The sequence below is a fragment of the Carassius carassius genome, chromosome 1 (genome assembly GCF_963082965.1).
Source record: "Carassius carassius chromosome 1, fCarCar2.1, whole genome shotgun sequence".
Classification (NCBI taxonomy): Eukaryota; Metazoa; Chordata; class Actinopteri; order Cypriniformes; family Cyprinidae; genus Carassius; species Carassius carassius.
The window spans coordinates 7,803,411-7,813,783 of record NC_081755.1 but is presented as its reverse complement, the minus strand read 5'-3'; the positions used below and the strand labels follow the sequence as shown (position 1 = coordinate 7,813,783).

General features: G+C 41.0%; 1 long non-coding RNA gene across 1 annotated transcript; it reads left to right on the top strand.

Annotated features, from left to right (window-relative positions):
• Positions 1-711: 711 nt before the first annotated feature.
• LOC132105419 (uncharacterized) lies at positions 712-1,467 on the top strand. The gene is made up of 3 exons (XR_009423953.1): positions 712-872; positions 1,168-1,316; positions 1,427-1,467. It is a non-coding gene; the product is annotated as an uncharacterized LOC132105419 (long non-coding RNA).
• The last annotated feature ends 8,906 nt before the right edge of the window (positions 1,468-10,373 follow it).

Sequence of the window (10,373 nt, the reverse complement as noted above, 5' to 3'; positions counted from 1 at the left end):
CTGAACAAAGTGATGATGAATGGTCATTTTCTGATATCATCAACCATTCTGGTGATATGTCATGGAGTCCAGGGGAGGAGATGTTGAGAGCGTCCTCTGAGGAGGAACCAGAAGAGCTGGAATCTCTCAGTGACCCAAAGTAAAAACCTTTTTATTAATGGAAACTGTTGACGTCTGGCATATTGGAAAATGTATTGTGATGTTGGTAGTTCTATATAACAGACTTGTTTTTTGTAGTTAAATTCACTTTCCTAATAATTAATTTGCTCTGCTTGTCTGCTCTGGAACAGGTGTACAGAAAGCACTGGATGCTGCTGCAAAAGAGCGGGACAGTGAGGATCTGAAGCTGTGGAGGCCAGCCATTATCAACCATCTCTACTGGACCACAGGTTCCACCCCTACAGGAGATCCAGATGAGATGCAGGCAAAATGGCAGAGTATGATAAATCATGTACAGGACATACATGAACACAGCACTCCTGCATTTACCAGCTGCGCACATCCACCGTTGGAAGGAGTGGCTGGAACCATGTACAACATAATAGCCTATGTTAAAAGATGTCAAATGTTTTGAGGCTAAACCTTTTTTCAGTGCTTGTAAATTTTAGTTTGGTTTTATCATTACGTAACCCCATGTGTACTAATAATTACTTGTGTTATGAAATGCGAGAGATTATATGACAGAATATGTTTTATTCAGGATCACCAGCAGCCACTAAACTGGAGAGTGTAGCTGCCAGGAAAGCACTGGTAAAGGATATTCGACAATTGTCACCTCAACATCAGACATTCTCCCTGGAGGCCGACCATTCCCTCATTCTGCACTTTGCTCCCAAACACACTGGCTTTTCTTTTCTTGGGATGTACAGCAGGTAGTGTTATCACTTAAAAGTATTGATACTAATAAAAAGTTTTTTTTTTTTTTCAATTTCAGGAAATGATGACAGAATGAATATGGCTAAAAACTAATGCAGTCTTGTATAGCAGATGAAAATGTTGTAGATTGATAACAGCATTACATATTGTTTGCAAAAAAATAATTGCAAAGATGAGTCATTGTCTTAGACCCATTTGAACTGAAAACATTAATGTCATATATTTCTGTTGCATTTCACTGCATTGGGTTAGCTTTGGAGACCTAATGTTCTATCTACTTATCTCGTACAGACTTCTTTTGGCAGCCCTACATTTCAATAGTAATGGCAACAGAGATGTAGCGCGAACTAGTGAGGGTGAGGGCCGCTACGCTGTTCGCTACCCACGGTTTCGGAAAGGTGGCTGGGTAGTCCACCCCATCAAGGAGAAACCATCTTACGGTTAGTAGTTTCACTTAGGTTTTCAATATCTTTTTTTTTGTGTGAATTTTTTTTTTTTTTTTTTTGTCAACCATGTTACAAAATGTTTTCTAAACATTTCTCTCCTCAAGGATACGCAACAAATCTTATGGTCTCTCTGTTAGAGGAATACCAGTACCAATACCAGGAATTTTACCAGTACAGTTTGTTTCACTATGGAATTATGAATCGTCTTCCAAGCGGGGCCACTGGAAACCTTTGTATGTTTGTCCCTCCTCTGCAAACTGCTTCCTTACTGCTGACACAACACATGAAGGTATGGCTTTCCTAATGTTCCTGCCTAGTATTCCGTACGCCCAGCGGACAACCTGCCTGTATGCTGTGTATCGGAACTGCCTGTGGTGTAGATTGGGACATAATTAAATTTTTGATCATACCATGTTTTCATAGTAAACAATTGCAATGGTAAATATTGCAAGTCCTGTTTGCTGACACCAAAGTTGTTTTTATAGTAAGTATATGGAAACCACTGAGTTTAAAAACCTGCTTAACAGGATTTACTATTTTGGTGTAGAAAAGCTATTTCTTTGAATTGCAGTGTGAAATAATTTTTGCTCAACCTACTCTGGTCTGCTGGCATGAAGAGGGCCATGCTCCTGTCTGAAGTTAATGTATGCTATCTGCAACACAAAAGGATTCAGACAGGATGCTTCAAACCCTGGATGGAGTGTGAGGCAGGTAATGTCGTCTGGGGGATCTAGGTTTTGGACAAGGGACCAATAGGCATCGACCTCCCTACAGCACACACTCTCCACTGCTGATGGCATAGCCTCACATCTACCACACAAGCACCTGTTAAACAAATGTGCTAAGATAAACTCACTCTCCTTCCCTCCTTGTAGCTCTAATGGTTGGTGTAAGACCTTGTAAGAAACGACATGTAGACTACTTCCTAAAACTTAGGTAAATATGCACTGTAAAAAGACACACCCCCTGTACAGTATAGGCTGTCAATTAGATGCATTTATCTGCATGCCTTACAACCAGTATCCATCCACGTGACAATAAAAGATCCTTGTAACAATGACTATATTTACATGAACAGCATATTCCCATCCTAGCCGGAAGACTAATTCATACACGTACTCCACAGTACATGTGAGCTCATTTACATAATGTCCGTCGGAAATACTAAGGTGAGTAGTATAACAGCAGACTAAGTTCGGAATTCCAGCTGTCCGGTTATGTTGTTCAGATATACGGCCCAAACGCTTGACATCTGCAGAAGCAGAACATGCGGACACCTAGGTCTGAAAGTCGTTACTGATTAAAAATCAGCTAGCAATTTCTACAAAATTTAACGATAAACTATGTTGTGTAGAAATGCACAGAATTTCTATCCCTATCCAGACTAGCTGACCGTCACAGATGTAAGCTATAGCCTACATCCCACAACATTCATTTAAAATCTGGGATCTAAATTAATTATTTTAAGACACATGTTGCTGGCATAGATGGTGACAATCTACATGGATGCTTGAAAAACAACAAAGTCGACAGCAATATTGCTAAATAAGTAAACCTCTTCACTGTCTGACTCCATTACGAAGAGACTATGTTTACCGGCCGTTGAGTCACTTCCGATCAGAGCGTTTTTCACAACGGAAGTAATTTTACTCACAATTTCTTTTAAAAAACTGTTATAATGCACATTTATGATTAATTTCTTCACGCAAGTCGAGTTCCTACACTATTTATCTACACGTTCATTCACAGGGATCTTCAACTTGAAAGATGGGCTTTAACCGCCCTCCTTCACCAGGTTCCCGACAGGAGTGGGTGTGTGAGAGAGGAGGGACGCTGGACGAGCCAGGGCTGGAAGTATGTGATGGGGCACACCTGATGTAAACGTAGCCTTATTACCGCTGTTTAAAAGCCCAACGCGCCTCTCCTCAAGAGACCAGTCTCTTCCCCGTGCATGCATGCTGGTGTACTCGTGGGTCCAGGAAGGGTGCGTTGAGGGATTCCTGTGCCACCAGAGATGTGAGCCGCCGGACCTGCGTTCCGGATGAGAACCGTACCCGTTACACGGCCGCTGGGCCAGGATGCCGGGCCATCTAGCCATGCAGACTCTGGAAGAAGCCGTTGCCTCTTTCGCCCCGGACTGAAGAGGGGAGCACGTGAGGCCGCTGGACTCTACCCCTTACTTGGACCCTTACTTTCTGAACACTGCCCCACCTACAGGAACCCCGCAGCATGACGAGGACACCAGATTCCCTGTTTATTTTGGACACTCTTCCCCTTCTGACACTTATTTCCCTGTTTTGATTTTCTGTTAATAAAAGCCTCTCCGAGACCTGAGTTCACCCCCACTGTGTCTGTCATTTGCTCCTCCAACCACACTTATTTAAGTGGGAGAGTTTTGTGGGGAGGTGGAAGCCATTTCTTTTGAAAATGTTCTTTTTTTTTTTCTATGTATAAATTTGAGAGGGAGTCGGGGAAGGGTCTCTGTATTTTGTTTTGATAGAAAATGTATTTCTTAAAACCCTAGTAAGAGTACCTTCTTGTTTATTGTTTTGTCTTTTTCCCCTCCTGAAGCCTTCTTTAATTATTTCCCACATTCTGTTCAATAAACTACTTTGCTTTAATTTTGTTGCTGGTGTTGCAGAGCATTTATGTGTACCTGCCCTGGGACATGGAGACGGCAGTTCTCTCAGCATCTCCCTGCTATTTTGTTACACCTCTCTTTACCCCTAGACTATTAAAGGGGCTCATAACACTCGTAACCTGAGATGTTCCCTTTCAAGAACTTTGAACCGTATCTTTTTGGGATCGCTATTGGGGAACGATATACCCATGCTGCCATGCTGAGTGGAGTGCATGTCAGAACCCATTGCGAGCACTAAGTACAAACTCTACCATAGCCATGGAAGTTGCCCCTGGGACGTTAGATAGCCTTCTCTGACATTATCACCTATGGCCAAAGGCCCAGGCTACATACCGTGAAAACAAAAAAACTCACCTGTTAGGGCCAGACTCCTGAGCCCGGGGTAGAGCTCAAGGCTTGGAATCAGAAATAGATTCCAAGAGTCTAGCATCATACACCTTTGCCGGTCACACAGGGGGTACTGGCTTGCTCTACATGAGCTTGCTGAAAGAACTGTCTCAATAGACCCCTAGTAGCAACACCCTGTTAAAATAGGTACCCAGAGGATACATAGGTGGATATGTGACCAAGGTTCTGTAACCAACTCAAGAAAGGGAACAAGGCTACTGAGCGTAACCCTTGCCATAACATGATTTTAGAGAAGAACACCTAGTACTAACGTGCAAACTTACCACAGTGTGGATTTTAGAAAGTGTACAAAGACTACACATGCACACTTACCATAACATGGATTTTAAGGTATTGTTCAAAGAGGCTCTCATGGCACTCTGAAAGAGCAACATATAGATGGAACTGTGCATCTCAAATCAATATGCTTGCGAAGTCATCAACTCGATCAATGGTATCATGTTGGAATGGCTAGCATTAAGTATCTAACTGAATGAGCAAACACCCGTCTCTCAATCAAGGGTGGCTCGACCTACTGCATGTTACAATGCTGGAACGGCTAACAATAAGTTACCTAGCTGAGGGAGGATAACACCCAGCTCTTACCAAGAGGGGGGCTTAACCTACAGCATGATCGTTAAGGGTAAACGTACTGCAAGCTTAGCCAAAAACCCAGCGCATTAGGGAGGTGGAAGAAACGCCAGATCACCTGATGCTGCCAACTCAACTCTCACGTGAGAAGAGAACGTTGAATTCAGAAAAAGGAGTAGTGTGCTCCTAGGCAACCCTTTGACTGAGATTAGCAGTGCTCACCTTTTATCATAGGCGGAGCGTCTGTAAGGCTGAGGCCAGGTATGGGTACTTGGGGCAAAAATGCCCCTGCACAAACAAATATGATGTCAGGGGATGACAGGCAGGGAGGAACTATTGTCCCGGAAATGTTTCCGGGTGGGGGTTGTTTTGGTGTGACACCGGGCCGGTTCCAGGGTTTCCTCCCATGGATTTTGTCTAGATGCCGCGATGTAATGAAGGGATGAGTTGCAGCTGTGCAATGGGAGGGAAGTTGACAGCGATTGGGATGCAGACTGATCAGGGGAATATAAAAGGGACATTGTGATTGGAAGAGCGGAAAAGGACGAAGCGGAAAGGACGATGCGGGGAAAGACAGAGCAGGAAGGACTAGCACGGCGGGAAGGTAGAACTCTAGTCGCAGCGTTTTGGGGAATTGGAGGAACGAATCCACAGCGTGAACTGGATGAGGGTTGGAAAGCGGCTGAACACCCTTATCATCTATACAGCAGTTAAGTGCCTCTTGGATATTCTTCTGTGAAGCCCCCTTGTCTTTGATATTTGTGTATACAATTGCCAGTGGATAGCATTTCTAAATTAGTGAAAGAGCTGGATTGAAATCTCTCTTCGTAATATTCCTCACAGCTGGCTGCTGGTCCATTGCGGCCCATGTTGAAGGAAAGCCACTGGGTGCAGCTATTTTGCCACCTAACGTTCCACTATCTGCTGGCACACTTGGAAAGTAAACCGCTGGGTGAAGTATTCTACCATTATTTGTTCTATATTCTGCTGTCATACTCTGGAGATAAGCTGTTGTGTGAAAGCTCCACATTATAGACTGTCATATTATCTGCCGTCCACTTCGAAGGGAAGCCGCTGAGTGAAACCACCTCACCACTGAATGTCTTACCATCTGCTGGCATACTCTGGAAGAGAGATCGCTAGGTGACGTATTTTACCATTGTCTGTCCATATTCTGCTGCTATACTCTGAAGAGAAGCTGTTGTGTGGAAGCTCTTCATTCTAGACTGTCACCTATCCGCCGTCCGCTGTGAAGAGGAGTCGCTGAGTGAAACCATCTTACCCTTGAACGGCCCACTATCTCCTGGCATATTCGGAAGGGAAACCGCTGGGTCAGGTATTAGTCATTGGCTGTCCCGAGGAGGAATCATTACTTACATCGAAAGCTTGGGAGGGAATTGTGGAGTGGAGATCTTGAAGTTTTATCTGTGCTGCTATCTGCCCTGTGGAAGGATTGAGTGGCTTCCCGTTCGGTTATCTGTTGGGTTGAGATCATCGTGCCAAAAACCCCCACTGCTGATGAACCGAAGAAACGGAGTGGGAACTCCTTCAACTTGTGTTTTAGTATTTACGGTCTTAACTTAATAAAATTGAACTTTTATACTTACCTGGTTGTCCGTCTGTGGTGTCTCTGGGTAAACTCCTCGAGGTGGTACATTTAGTGGGGATCAGGAACTGGCCCGTGACAATAATCTATTACGTCTGTTGCTAACAAAGTGAATATGAATAGACCATGTCGAATGCTGCATTAAATTAAGATCTTCTCATGTTTCTCCCGTATTTTATTTTAGGCGTTTTTACAGTGTTTCGCATTTTAACCAATCACACACCATTCTGTTGAGTTTAGGAATGCAATGGCAAAACAGAAGCGTTCGGATGAGTCCTTGCTGAAACTTTTTGAAACCTTCATTTGACAGTTTAACAGATATAAATGTTCTCCTATAATGCCTGATGAGGTTCGAGAACACCTGACAAGAGATCAGAGACAATTCCTTCATCCAGAAACACTCCAGACCCTTCAGATTCCCAACTTCTCCTCTTCAGTTCACCACACTCCTTTTCTCTAGGGTTCAGGTCAGAGGACTGGAATGCCTATAGCAGAAGCTTAGTTTTTGAGATTTGTGTTTGGATTATTGTAAGGTTGGAAGATCCAAACATGGCCCATTATAAGATTTATAACTGAGTCAGTCACTTACTGATTTTTTTTTTATATGTCCGTATATAATCGAATCCATGATGCCATGTATCTAAACAATATGTCCAGTACATCTCCAGCAGAAATATAGGCTCCCAACATCAAAAATACAGCAGTATATGTCATTGTACATGTGAGGGACCGAGAAGCCAAGAACAAGGAACACAATCTTTGCGCAAAAAATGGGTCTTTATTTGAACCCAAGAAAAAAAATTAACTTTACAAACTCATAACTTTCATACAACAAAATAAACAAACAGAAAATGAGATCAAAACAGCTAGACAAAAAAAAACTAAAAACTAAAACTGACCTGTTCAAATGAACAAAGCAACAGCTTATAAAGGAAAGGATGGGCCCATTACAAATTAAGAGGGGAAACAAACCAGCTTTACATTCAACATATAACCTTAAATAAATCAAAATCAAATCAAACAAAGATATATAATAGATAAAGATAAGGAAAGCAAAATGTAATCAAATATCATAAACGTACAACTAAATAAAGCAATTGATAACGACATTAACGTTTCTTCCTCCCCCGGGCAATTCCAGCAAATGGTATGTTCAGGCGGAACCATTAATGCTTAAATTCTGTTCCTGCCCAGACTCAAATCTTCGTCACGCCAGGATGTGGCTGCAGCGGACCATGTCTGAAGTTCATCACGAACAGTAAACTTAAACTCAAAATAGAAACAAATATAAGTAACATACAATGTAACTAATTTGTGTGCACTTCAAATCAGTAACAATGTATATAAAATGTGCTGTAAATGTAAACATGTGAAAACCTAACAATAAATAAATAATTAATATTGTTTGTTTTGTGTGATTTATTATGATCCATCATTATACTAAAATGAATATAAATGACAAAATAAGTTTAAATAAAGATTATTCTTAAATGTATATCCTTCGTGTAAATGTATGCATGTTGGCATGTGTGTGCGTGTGTATGTGTGTGTGCGCATCCACATTACCGCTCTTGTGCGGCCACCACTCGGGCCGTCACAGTACACATGGGGTACTTTTTATCCCTGGGTTCACAAAACCAATCTTGAGTGTTTGCTGCTAAAAAGCTACTTTTTTATTTTAACCTGACCATAGAAGCCATTCCCATTTGAAGTTCCAGTCATGTCTGATAGCTGAATATGCTTTAGTTTGTTTTTGGGTGAGCTAGAAGAATTTTTCTTTTGGTGATGTAGGTTCTGTTTGACCATTTCTTTTAAGGTTTTCTGACCCCGAGACTCAACTATTTTCTGCAATTCTCCAGCTGTGACCCTTGGAGAGTCTTTAGCTACTCAAACTCTCCTTCTCTCCGCACATTTGGACGATGTAGACATACGTCCTCTTCCAGGCAGATTCGTAACATTATATGTTTAGAAATTCCTAATTATTGCCCTGATGGTGGAAATGGGAATTTTCACTGGTCTAGCTCTTTTCTTAAAGACACTTCACTCATTTGTGACGCTCAATTATCTTTTGCTGCACATCAGAAATATATTCTTTGGTTTTTCTAATTTTGATGGATGATTAAGGGAATTTGGGCTTTGTTTTCCCCAAACCTTTATTTCATAATGATATTTCCCTCCATTTAAAATTCTTATTATCCAATAAAGGATACATTTTTGTGGATTTTTTTAAATAAAAGATCAAAAGGATCAAGAATGCAGATGAATTTTCACAGGCTTCTTTGATCATATTTACCAAGGGTGTCTTTATTTTTGGGCATGACTGTATGTACAAAGTAAGAGATTCATTTCACAGTTTATACAGCTTTAGTGATTTATAACGATAGTTTTGTTTTGTTTTTTTAGAAAATCAGCCGAAACAATAACTATAAAAATAACTTGAATCTTAGATTCTTAAACTCTCAATAGATCAATGTTAGTGTTAATTTCACACTCTCTATATAATTTATTTGCTGTTTGATTAATCGTGGAAAGGAAACATTATATAATTATAAATTTCTGACGTTATTATTGAATTGTAATCTTGTTCAACACAAATTATATCCCATTAAAAAAATAAATGTATTTACCCTATATGACACCCATGTCTTGTTTATGATGTTTAATACACTGTGGCAGAGCCAGGATGTTTTTCATAGGGGTGGCCAGGGAGGGGCCAGCAACCAGTCTGGGATGGCACAGAAATCTTCATTATTTCATTATAATGTACTGGACTGTTTTAGTGCCTAAAACACAACTGAGTACAATTAATTTCTACTTACAGTATTTTTCGGACTATAAGTCGCACCTGAGTATAAGTCGCATCAGTCCAAAAATACGTCATGATGAGGGAAAAAACATATAATCCGCACTGGACTATAAGTCGCATTTATTTCGAACCAAGAGAAAACATTACCGTCTACAGCCACGAGAGGGAGCTCTATGTCTTCAGTGTACAGTCGTGGCCAAATGTTTTGAGAATTACATAAATATTAGTTTTCAAAATGTTTGCCGCTAAACTGCTTTTAGATCTTTGTTTCAGTTGTTTCTGTGATGTACTGAAATATAATTACAAGCACATCATACGTTTCAAAGGCTTTTATTGACAATTACATGACATTTATGCAAAGAGTCAGTATTTGCAGTGTTGGCCCTTCTTTTTCAGGACCTCTGCAATTCGACTGGGCATGCTCTCAATCAACTTCTGGGCCAAGTCCTGACTGATAGCAACCCATTCTTTCATAATCACTTCTTGGAGTTTGTCAGAATTAGTGGGTTTTTGTTTGTCCACCGGCCTCTTGAGGATTGACCACAAGTTCTCAATGGGATTAAGATCTGGGGAGTTTCCAGGCCATGGACCCAAAATTTCAACATTCTGGTCCCCAAGCCACTTAGTTATCACTTTTGCCTTATGGCACGGTGCTCCATCGTGCTGGAAAATGCATTGTTCTTCACCAAACTGTTGTTGGATTGTTAGAAGAAGTTGCTGTTGGAGGGTGTTTTGGTATCATTCTTTATTCATGGCTGTGTTTTTGGGCAGAATTGTGAGTGAGCCCACTCCCTTGGATGAGAAGCAACCCCACACATGAATGGTGTCAGGATGCTTTACTGTTGGCATGACACAGGACCACTGTTGGGAACGTTACTTTAAAAAAAGTAATTAGTTATAGTTACTCACTACTTGTTCCAAAAAGTAACTGAGTTAGTAACTGAATTACTCTATAATAAAAGTAACTCGTTACCAGGGAAAGTAACTATTTGCGTTACTGTTTAAAAAAAAAGTTGCTAT